The following is a 13561-nucleotide window of genomic DNA, read 5'->3' on the forward strand; positions in this document are numbered from 1 at the left end:
ATCCTAGAGCTCGCTCACAGACTCACTATCCCACAGCTCCCTCACAGACTGCCTGTCACACAGCTCGCTCACAGACACACTATTACACAATTCGCTCACGGACTCACTATCCCAGAGCTCGCTCACAGACTCACTATCCCACAGCCCGATCACAGACTCACTATCCCACAGCTCGCTCACAGACTCACTGTCCCACAGCTCGTGCACAGACTCACTATCCCACAGATCGCTCACAGACTCACTATCCCACAGCTCGCTCACAGACTCACTAGCCCACAGATCGCTCACAGACTCATTATCCCACTGCTCGCTCACAGAATGACTCTCACACAGCTCGCTCACAGACTCAGTATCCGAACGTTCGCTCACAGACTCACTATCAAGGAGCTTGCTCACAGACTCACTATTCCACAGCTCGATCAGAGACTCACTATCCCACAGCTCGCTCACAGACTCATTATCCCACCGCTCGCGAACGGACTCACTATCCCACAGCTCGCTCACAGACTCACTATCACACAGCTCGCTCGCAGACACACAATCAAACAGCTCACTCACAGACTCACCATCCCACAGCTCGCTCACAGATTCACTATCCCACAGCTCGCTCACAGACTCACTATCCCACAGCCCGATCACAGACTCACTATCGCACAGCTCGCTCACAGACTCACTAACCTACAGCTCGCTCACAGACTCTGTATCCTACAGCTCGCTCACAAACTCACTATCCCACAGCTCGCTGACAGACTCACTATCCCACAGCTCGCTCACAGACTCACTATCCCACAGCTCGCTCACAGACTCACTATCCCACAGCTCCCTCACAGAATCACTATCCCACAGCTCGCTTTCAGACTCACTATCCCACAGCCCCATCACAGACTCACTATCGCACAGCTCGCTCACAGACTCACTGTCCCACAGCTCGCGCACAGACTCGCCATCCCACAGATCGCTCACAGACTCACTATCCCTCAGCTCGCTCACAGACTCACTATCACACAGCTCGCTCACAGACTCACTATCCCACAGCTCCCTCTAAGACTCACAAATCCACAGCTCGCTCACAGACTCACTATCCCACAGGTCCCTCTCAGACTCACTATCCCGCAGCTGGCTCACGGACGCACTATCCCACAGCTCGCTCACAGACTCACTATCCCACAGATCACTCACTGACTCACTATCCCACAGCTCGCTCACAGACTCACTATCCCACAGCTCGCTCTAAGAATCACTATCCCACAGCTCGCACACAAACTCACTATCCACAGCTCGCTCACAGACTCACTATCGCTCAGCTCGCTCACAGACTCACTATCCCACAGCTTGCTCACAGACTCACTATCCCACAGCTCGCTCACAGACTCACTATCCCACAGCTCCCTCTAAGACTCAAGATCCCACCGCGAGCTCACAGACTCACTATCCCAAAGCTCGCTCACAGAATCACTATCGCACTGCTCACTCACAGACTCACTATCTCACACCTCGCTCATTGACTCACTATCACACCGCTCGCACACAGACTCACTATCCCACAGCTCGTTCACAGACTCACTATCAAACAGCTCGCTCGCAGACACACTATCAGAAAGCTCACTCACAGACTCACCATCCCATAGCTCACTCACAGATTCACTATCCTACAATTCGCTCACAGAATTACTATCCATCAGCTTGCTAACAGACTCACTATCACACAGCTCGATCACAGACTCACTATCCCACAGCTCGCTCACAGATTACTATCCCACAGCTCGATCAAAAAATCACTATCCCACAGCTCGCTCACAGTCTCATTATCCCACAGCTCTCGCACAGAATCACTATCCCACAGCTCGCTCACAGACTCACTATCCCACAGCTTGCTAACAGACTCATTATCACACAGCTCGATCATAGACTGACTATCCCACAGCTCCCTCTCAGACTCACTATCCCACAGCTCGCTCACAGACTCAATATCCCACAGCTCCCTCTCAGACTTACTATCCCACAGCTCGCTCACGGACTCACTATCCCACAGCTCGCTCGCAGGCTCACTATCCCACAGCTCGCTGGCAGACTCACTATCCCTCAACTCGCTCGCAGACTCACTATTCCACAGCTCGCTCGCAGACTCACTATCCCACAGCTCGATCAAAAACTCACTATCCCACAGCTTGCTCACAGACTCACTAACCAACAGCTCACTCACAGACTTACTATCCCACAGCTCGCTCACAGACTCACTATCCCAAAGCTTGCTCAGACTCACTATCCCACAGCTTGCTCACAGACTCACTATCGCACAGCTCCCACATAGGCTCACTATCCAACAGCACGCTCACAGACTCACTATCCCACAGCTCGCTCACAGACTGACTGTCACACAGCTCGCTCACAGACTCACTATTACACAATTCGCTCACGGACTCTCTATCCCAGAGCTCGCTCACAGACTCACTATCCCACAGCCCGATCACAGACTCACTATCCCACAGCTCGCTCACAGACTCACTGTCCAACAGCTCGTGCACAGACTCACTATCCCACAGATCGCTCACAGACTCACTATCCCACAGCTCGCTCACAGACTCAGTATCCGAACGTTCGCTCACAGACTCACTATCAAGGAGCTTGCTCACAGACTCACTATCCCACAGCTCGCTCACAGACTCACTATCCCACAGCTCACTCACAGACTCACTATCCCACAGCTCCCTCTAAGACTCAAGATCCCACCGCGAGCTCACAGACTCACTATCCCAAAACTCGCTCACAGAATCACTATCGCACTGCTCACTCACAGACTCCCTATCCCACACCTCGCTCACTGACTCACTATCATACTGCTCGCACACAGTCTCACTATCCCACAGCTCGCTCAAAGACTCACTATCCCACAGCTCCCTCACAGACTCACTATCCCACAGCTCGATCACAGACTCACTCTCCCACAGCTCCCTCACAGACTCACCGTCCCACAGCTCGCTCACAGACTCATTATCCCACTGCTCGCTCACAGACTGACTCGCACACAGCTCCTTCACAGATTCAGTATCCCACAGTTCGCTCACAGACTCACTATCCCACAGCTTGCTCAAAGACTCACTATCCCACAGCTTGCTCACAGTCTCACTATCCCACAGCTCCCTCTAAGACTCAAGATCCCACCGCGAGCTCACAGACTCACTATCCCAAAGCTCGCTCACAGACTCACTATCTCACTGCTCTCTCACAGACTCATTATCACACAGCTCGCTCACAGACACATTATCACACAGGTCGCTGACTGACTCACTATCCCAAAGCTCGCTCACAGACTCACAGTCCCCCAGCTCACTCACAGACTCACTATCCCACAGCTCGCTCACAGACTCACTAACCAACAGCTCGATGACAGATTCACTATCCCATAGCTCGCTCACAGACTCACCATCCCACAGCTCGCTCAAAGACTCACTATCCCACAGCTCAGTAACAGTCTCACTATCCCACAGCTCGCTCACAGACTCACTATCCCACAGCTCCCTCACAGTCTCACTATCCCACAGCTCGCTCACAGACTGACTCACTATCCCACAGTTCCCTCACAGACTCACCATCCCACAGCTCGCTCACAGACTCATCATCCCACAGCTCGGTCGCAGACTCACATTCCCACAGCTCGCTCACAGACTCACTATCACACAGCTCGCTCGCAGACTCACTATCAAACAGCTCACTCACAGACTCACCATCCCACAGCTCGCTCACAGATTCACTATCCCACAGCTCGCTCACTGTCTGACTATCCCACAGCTCCCTCTCAGACTCACTAACCCACAGCTCGCTCACAGACTCAATATCCCACAGCTCCCTCTCAGACTTACTATCCCACAGCTCGCTCACGGACTCACTATCCCACAGCTTGCTCGCAGACTCACTAACCCACAGCTCGCTCACAGACTCACTATCCCACAGCTCGCTCACAAACTCACTATCCCACAGCTCGCTCACAGACTCACTATCCCACAGCTCGCTCACAGACTCACTATCCCACAGCTTACTCACAGACTCACAATCCCACAGCTCACTCACAGACTTACTATCCCACAGCTCCCTCTCAGACTCACTATCCCACAGCTCGCTCACAGACTCACTATCAAACAGTTCCCTCTAAAACTCACTATCCCACCGCTCGCTCACAGACTCACTATGCCAAAGCTCGATCACAGACTCACTATCACACTGCTCAATCACAGACTCAGTATCCCACAGTTCGCTAACAGCCTCACTCTCCCACAGCTCCCTCACAGACTCACTATCCCACAGCTCGCTAACAGAATCACTATCCCACAGCTCGCTCACAGACTGACTCTCACACAGCTCCCACACAGACTAACTATCCCACAGCTCGCTCACAAACTCACTATCCCACAGCTCGCTCACAGACTCACTGTCCCAAAGCTCGCTTACAGACTCACTATCCCACAGCTTGCTCACAGACTCACTATCCCACAGCTCCCTCATAGACTCACTATCCAACAGCTCGCTCACAGACTCACTATACCACAGCTCGCTCACAGACTGACTGTCACACAGCTCGCTCACAGATTCACTATTACACATTTCGCTCACGGACTCACTATCCCAGAGCTCGCTCACAGACTCACTATCCCACAGCCCCATCACAGACTCACTATCCCACAGCTCGCTCACAGACTCACTGTCCCACAGCTCGCGCACAGACTCACTATCACACAGCCCCATCACAGACTCACTATCCCACAGATCGCTCACAGACTATCTATCCCACAGCTCACTCACAGACTCACTATCACACAGCTCGCTCACAGACTCACTATCCCACAGCTCCCTCTAAGACTCACAAATCCACAGCTCGCTCACGGACTCACTATCCCACAGGTCCCTCACAGACTCACTATCCCACAGCTCGCTCATGGACTCACTATCCCACAGCTCGCTCACAGACTCACCATCCCACAGCTCGCTCACAGACTCATTATCCCACTGCTCGCTCACAGACTGACTCGCACACAGCTCGCTCACTGATTCAGTATCCCACAGTTCGCTCACAGACTCACTATACCAGAGCTTGCTCACAGACTCACTATCCCACAGCTCGCTCACAGACTCACTATCCCACAGCTCGCTCACAGACTCACTATCCCACAGCTCCCTCTAAGACTCAAGATCCCACCGCGAGCTCACAGACTCACTATCCCAAAGCTCGCTCACAGAATCACTATCGCACTGCTCACTCACAGACTCCCTATCCCACACCTCGCTCACTGACTCACTATCACACCGCTCGCACACAGACTCACTGTCCCACAGCTCGCTCACAGACTGACCATCCCACAGCTCGCTCAAAGACTCACTATCCCACAGCTCAGTCACAGTCTCACTATCCCACAGCTCGCTCACAGACTCACTATCCCACAGCTCCCTCACAGTCTCACTATCCCACAGCTCGCTCACAGACTGACTCACTATCCCACAGTTCCCTCACAGACTCACCATCCCACAGCTCGCTCACAGACTCATTATCCCACAGCTCGGTCGCAGACTCACATTCCCACAGCTCGCTCACATACTCACTATCACACAGCTCGCTCGCAGACTCACTATCAAACAGCTCACTCACAGACTCACCATCCCACAGCTCGCTCACAGATTCACTATCCCACAGCTCGCTCACAGACTGACTATCCCACAGCTCCCTCTCAGACTCACTAACCCACAGCTCGCTCACAGACTCAATATCCCACAGCTCCCTCTCAGACTTACTATCCCACAGCTCGCTCACAGACTCACTATCCCACAGCTCGCTCACAAACTCACTATCCCACAGCTCGCTCACAGACTCACTATCCCACAGCTCGCTCACAGACTCAGTATCCCACAGCTTACTCACAGACTCACAATCCCACAGCTCGCTCACAGACTTACTATCCCACAGCTCCCTCTCAGACTCACTATCCCACAGCTCGCTCACAGACTCACTATCAAACAGTTCCTTCTAAAACTCACTATCCCACCGCTCGCTCACAGACTCACTATGCCAAAGCTCGATCACAGACTCACTATCACACTGCTCACTCACAGACTCAGTATCCCACAGTTCGCTAACAGCCTCACTCTCCCACAGCTCTCTCACAGACTCACTATCCCACAGCTCGCTAACAGAATCACTATCCCACAGCTCGCTCACAGACTGACTCTCACACAGCTCGCACACAGACTAACTATCCCACAGCTCGCTCACAAACTCACTATCCCACAGCTCGCTCACAGACTCACTGTCCCAAAGCTCGCTTACAGACTCACTATCCCACAGCTTGCTCACAGACTCACTATCCCACAGCTCCCTCATAGACTCACTATCCAACAGCTCGCTCACAGACTCACTATCCCACAGCTCGCTCACAGACTGACTGTCACACAGCTCGCTCACAGATTCACTATTACACATTTCGCTCACAGACTCACTATCCTAGAGCTCGCTCACAGACTCACTATCCCACAGCTCCCTCACAGACTGCCTGTCACACAGCTCGCTCACAGACACACTATTACACAATTCGCTCACGGACTCACTATCCCAGAGCTCGCTCACAGACTCACTATCCCACAGCCCGATCACAGACTCACTATCCCACAGCTCGCTCACAGACTCACTGTCCCACAGCTCGTGCACAGACTCACTATCCCACAGATCGCTCACAGACTCACTATCCCACAGCTCGCTCACAGACTCACTAGCCCACAGATCGCTCACAGACTCATTATCCCACTGCTCGCTCACAGAATGACTCTCACACAGCTCGCTCACAGACTCAGTATCCGAACGTTCGCTCACAGACTCACTATCAAGGAGCTTGCTCACAGACTCACTATTCCACAGCTCGATCAGAGACTCACTATCCCACAGCTCGCTCACAGACTCATTATTCCACCGCTCGCGAACGGACTCACTATCCCACAGCTCGCTCACAGACTCACTATCACACAGCTCGCTCGCAGACACACAATCAAACAGCTCACTCACAGACTCACCATCCCACAGCTCGCTCACAGATTCACTATCCCACAGCTCGCTCACAGACTCACTATCCCACAGCCCGATCACAGACTCACTATCGCACAGCTCGCTCACAGACTCACTAACCTACAGCTCGCTCACAGACTCTGTATCCTACAGCTCGCTCACAAACTCACTATCCCACAGCTCGCTGACAGACTCACTATCCCACAGCTCGCTCACAGACTCACTATCCCACAGCTCGCTCACAGACTCACTATCCCACAGCTCCCTCACAGAATCACTATCCCACAGCTCGCTTTCAGACTCACTATCCCACAGCCCCATCACAGACTCACTATCGCACAGCTCGCTCACAGACTCACTGTCCCACAGCTCGCGCACAGACTCACTATCCCACAGCTCCCTCTAAGACTCACAAATCCACAGCTCGCTCACAGACTCACTATCCCACAGGTCCCTCTCAGACTCACTATCCCGCAGCTGGCTCACGGACGCACTATCCCACAGCTCGCTCACAGACTCACTATCCCACAGATCACTCACTGACTCACTATCCCACAGCTCGCTCACAGACTCACTATCCCACAGCTCGCTCTAAGAATCACTATCCCACAGCTCGCACACAAACTCACTATCCACAGCTCGCTCACAGACTCACTATCGCTCAGCTCGCTCACAGACTCACTATCCCACAGCTTGCTCACAGACTCACTATCCCACAGCTCGCTCACAGACTCACTATCCCACAGCTCCCTCTAAGACTCAAGATCCCACCGCGAGCTCACAGACTCACTATCCCAAAGCTCGCTCACAGAATCACTATCGCACTGCTCACTCACAGACTCACTATCTCACACCTCGCTCATTGACTCACTATCACACCGCTCGCACACAGACTCACTATCCCACAGCTCGTTCACAGACTCACTATCAAACAGCTCGCTCGCAGACACACTATCAGAAAGCTCACTCACAGACTCACCATCCCATAGCTCACTCACAGATTCACTATCCTACAATTCGCTCACAGAATTACTATCCATCAGCTTGCTAACAGACTCACTATCACACAGCTCGATCACAGACTCACTATCCCACAGCTCGCTCACAGATTACTATCCCACAGCTCGATCAAAAAATCACTATCCCACAGCTCGCTCACAGTCTCATTATCCCACAGCTCTCGCACAGAATCACTATCCCACAGCTCGCTCACAGACTCACTATCCCACAGCTTGCTAACAGACTCATTATCACACAGCTCGATCATAGACTGACTATCCCACAGCTCCCTCTCAGACTCACTATCCCACAGCTCGCTCACAGACTCAATATCCCACAGCTCCCTCTCAGACTTACTATCCCACAGCTCGCTCACGGACTCACTATCCCACAGCTCGCTCGCAGGCTCACTATCCCACAGCTCGCTGGCAGACTCACTATCCCTCAACTCGCTCGCAGACTCACTATTCCACAGCTCGCTCGCAGACTCACTATCCCACAGCTCGATCAAAAACTCACTATCCCACAGCTTGCTCACAGACTCACTAACCAACAGCTCACTCACAGACTTACTATCCCACAGCTCGCTCACAGACTCACTATCCCAAAGCTTGCTCAGACTCACTATCCCACAGCTTGCTCACAGACTCACTATCGCACAGCTCCCACATAGGCTCACTATCCAACAGCACGCTCACAGACTCACTATCCCACAGCTCGCTCACAGACTGACTGTCACACAGCTCGCTCACAGACTCACTATTACACAATTCGCTCACGGACTCTCTATCCCAGAGCTCGCTCACAGACTCACTATCCCACAGCCCGATCACAGACTCACTATCCCACAGCTCGCTCACAGACTCACTGTCCAACAGCTCGTGCACAGACTCACTATCCCACAGATCGCTCACAGACTCACTATCCCACAGCTCGCTCACAGACTCAGTATCCGAACGTTCGCTCACAGACTCACTATCAAGGAGCTTGCTCACAGACTCACTATCCCACAGCTCGCTCACAGACTCACTATCCCACAGCTCACTCACAGACTCACTATCCCACAGCTCCCTCTAAGACTCAAGATCCCACCGCGAGCTCACAGACTCACTATCCCAAAACTCGCTCACAGAATCACTATCGCACTGCTCACTCACAGACTCCCTATCCCACACCTCGCTCACTGACTCACTATCATACTGCTCGCACACAGTCTCACTATCCCACAGCTCGCTCAAAGACTCACTATCCCACAGCTCCCTCACAGACTCACTATCCCACAGCTCGATCACAGACTCACTCTCCCACAGCTCCCTCACAGACTCACCGTCCCACAGCTCGCTCACAGACTCATTATCCCACTGCTCGCTCACAGACTGACTCGCACACAGCTCCTTCACAGATTCAGTATCCCACAGTTCGCTCACAGACTCACTATCCCACAGCTTGCTCAAAGACTCACTATCCCACAGCTTGCTCACAGTCTCACTATCCCACAGCTCCCTCTAAGACTCAAGATCCCACCGCGAGCTCACAGACTCACTATCCCAAAGCTCGCTCACAGACTCACTATCTCACTGCTCTCTCACAGACTCATTATCACACAGCTCGCTCACAGACACATTATCACACAGGTCGCTGACTGACTCACTATCCCAAAGCTCGCTCACAGACTCACAGTCCCCCAGCTCACTCACAGACTCACTATCCCACAGCTCGCTCACAGACTCACTAACCAACAGCTCGATGACAGATTCACTATCCCATAGCTCGCTCACAGACTCACCATCCCACAGCTCGCTCAAAGACTCACTATCCCACAGCTCAGTAACAGTCTCACTATCCCACAGCTCGCTCACAGACTCACTATCCCACAGCTCCCTCACAGTCTCACTATCCCACAGCTCGCTCACAGACTGACTCACTATCCCACAGTTCCCTCACAGACTCACCATCCCACAGCTCGCTCACAGACTCATCATCCCACAGCTCGGTCGCAGACTCACATTCCCACAGCTCGCTCACAGACTCACTATCACACAGCTCGCTCGCAGACTCACTATCAAACAGCTCACTCACAGACTCACCATCCCACAGCTCGCTCACAGATTCACTATCCCACAGCTCGCTCACTGTCTGACTATCCCACAGCTCCCTCTCAGACTCACTAACCCACAGCTCGCTCACAGACTCAATATCCCACAGCTCCCTCTCAGACTTACTATCCCACAGCTCGCTCACGGACTCACTATCCCACAGCTTGCTCGCAGACTCACTAACCCACAGCTCGCTCACAGACTCACTATCCCACAGCTCGCTCACAAACTCACTATCCCACAGCTCGCTCACAGACTCACTATCCCACAGCTCGCTCACAGACTCACTATCCCACAGCTTACTCACAGACTCACAATCCCACAGCTCACTCACAGACTTACTATCCCACAGCTCCCTCTCAGACTCACTATCCCACAGCTCGCTCACAGACTCACTATCAAACAGTTCCCTCTAAAACTCACTATCCCACCGCTCGCTCACAGACTCACTATGCCAAAGCTCGATCACAGACTCACTATCACACTGCTCAATCACAGACTCAGTATCCCACAGTTCGCTAACAGCCTCACTCTCCCACAGCTCCCTCACAGACTCACTATCCCACAGCTCGCTAACAGAATCACTATCCCACAGCTCGCTCACAGACTGACTCTCACACAGCTCCCACACAGACTAACTATCCCACAGCTCGCTCACAAACTCACTATCCCACAGCTCGCTCACAGACTCACTGTCCCAAAGCTCGCTTACAGACTCACTATCCCACAGCTTGCTCACAGACTCACTATCCCACAGCTCCCTCATAGACTCACTATCCAACAGCTCGCTCACAGACTCACTATACCACAGCTCGCTCACAGACTGACTGTCACACAGCTCGCTCACAGATTCACTATTACACATTTCGCTCACGGACTCACTATCCCAGAGCTCGCTCACAGACTCACTATCCCACAGCCCCATCACAGACTCACTATCCCACAGCTCGCTCACAGACTCACTGTCCCACAGCTCGCGCACAGACTCACTATCACACAGCCCCATCACAGACTCACTATCCCACAGATCGCTCACAGACTATCTATCCCACAGCTCACTCACAGACTCACTATCACACAGCTCGCTCACAGACTCACTATCCCACAGCTCCCTCTAAGACTCACAAATCCACAGCTCGCTCACGGACTCACTATCCCACAGGTCCCTCACAGACTCACTATCCCACAGCTCGCTCATGGACTCACTATTCCACAGCTCGCTCACAGACTCACCATCCCACAGCTCGCTCACAGACTCATTATCCCACTGCTCGCTCACAGACTGACTCGCACACAGCTCGCTCACTGATTCAGTATCCCACAGTTCGCTCACAGACTCACTATACCAGAGCTTGCTCACAGACTCACTATCCCACAGCTCGCTCACAGACTCACTATCCCACAGCTCGCTCACAGACTCACTATCCCACAGCTCCCTCTAAGACTCAAGATCCCACCGCGAGCTCACAGACTCACTATCCCAAAGCTCGCTCACAGAATCACTATCGCACTGCTCACTCACAGACTCCCTATCCCACACCTCGCTCACTGACTCACTATCACACCGCTCGCACACAGACTCACTGTCCCACAGCTCGCTCACAGACTCACTATCCCACAGCTCCCTCACAGACTCACTATCCCACAGCTCGCTCACAGACTCACTATCCCACAGCTCCCTCACAGACTCACCATCCCACAGCTCGCTCACAGGCTCATTATCCCACTGCTCGCTCACAGACTGACTCGCACACAGCTCGCTCACAGATTCAGTATCCCACAGTTCGCTCACAGACTCACTATCCCAGAGCTTGCTCACAGACTCACTATCCCACAGCTCGCTCACAGACTCACTATCCCATAGCTCCCTCTAAGACTCAAGATCCCACCGCGAGCTCACAGACTCACTATCCCAAAGCTCGCTCTAAGAATCACTATCCCAAAGCTCGCACACAAACTCACTATCCACAGCTCGCTCACAGACTCACTATCGCTCAGCTCGCTCACTGACTCACTATCCCACAGCTTGCTCACAGACTCACTATCCCACAGCTCGCTCACAGACTCACTATCCCACAGCTCGCTCTCAGACTTACACTCCAACAGCTCGCTCACAGACTCACTATAGCCCAGCTCGCTCACAGACTCACTATCACACAGCTCGCTCACACACTCACTATCCCACAGCTCGCTCACAGACACACTATCAAACAGCTCGCTCACAGACTCACTATCTCAGTGCTCTCTCACAGACTCATTATCACACAGCTCGCTCACAGACACATTATCCCACAGGTCGCTGAGAGACTCACTATCCCAAAACTCGCTCACAGACTCACAGTCCCCCAGCTCCCTCTCAGACTCACTATCCCACAGCTCGCTCACAGACTCACTAACCAACAGCTCGATGACAGATTCACTATCCCATAGCTCGCTCACAGACTGACCATCCCACAGCTCGCTCAAAGACTCACTATCCCACAGCTCCCTCTAAGACTCAAGATCCCACCGCGTGCTCACAGACTCACTATCCCAAAGCTCGCTCACAGACTCACTATCTCACTGCTCTCTCACAGACTCATTATCACACAGCTCGCTCACAGACACATTATCACACAGGTCGCTGACTGACTCACTATCCCAAAGCTCGCTCACAGACTCACAGTCCCCCAGCTCACTCTCAGACTCACTATCCCACAGCTCGCTCACAGACTCACTAACCAACAGCTCGATGACAGATTCACTATCCCATAGCTCGCTCACAGACTCACCATCCCACAGCTCGCTCAAAGACTCACTATCCCACAGCTCAGTAACAGTCTCACTATCCCACAGCTCGCTCACAGACTCACTATCCCACAGCTCCCTCACAGTCTCACTATCCCACAGCTCGCTCACAGACTGACTCACTATCCCACAGTTCCCTCACAGACTCACCATCCCACAGCTCGCTCACAGACTCATCATCCCACAGCTCGGTCGCAGACTCACATTCCCACAGCTCGCTCACAGACTCACTATCACACAGCTCGCTCGCAGACTCACTATCAAACAGCTCACTCACAGACTCACCATCCCACAGCTCGCTCACAGATTCACTATCCCACAGCTCGCTCACTGTCTGACTATCCCACAGCTCCCTCTCAGACTCACTAACCCACAGCTCGCTCACAGACTCAATATCCCACAGCTCCCTCTCAGACTTACTATCCCACAGCTCGCTCACGGACTCACTATCCCACAGCTTGCTCGCAGACTCACTAACCCACAGCTCGCTCACAGACTCACTATCCCACAGCTCGCTCACAAACTCACTATCCCACAGCTCGCTCACAGACTCACTATCCCACAGCTCGCTCACAGACTCACTATCCCACAGCTTACTCACAGACTCACAATCCCACAGCTCACTCACAGACTTACT

This window comes from Carcharodon carcharias, chromosome 10 (genome assembly GCF_017639515.1).
Source record: "Carcharodon carcharias isolate sCarCar2 chromosome 10, sCarCar2.pri, whole genome shotgun sequence".
NCBI lineage: Eukaryota > Metazoa > Chordata > Chondrichthyes > Lamniformes > Lamnidae > Carcharodon > Carcharodon carcharias.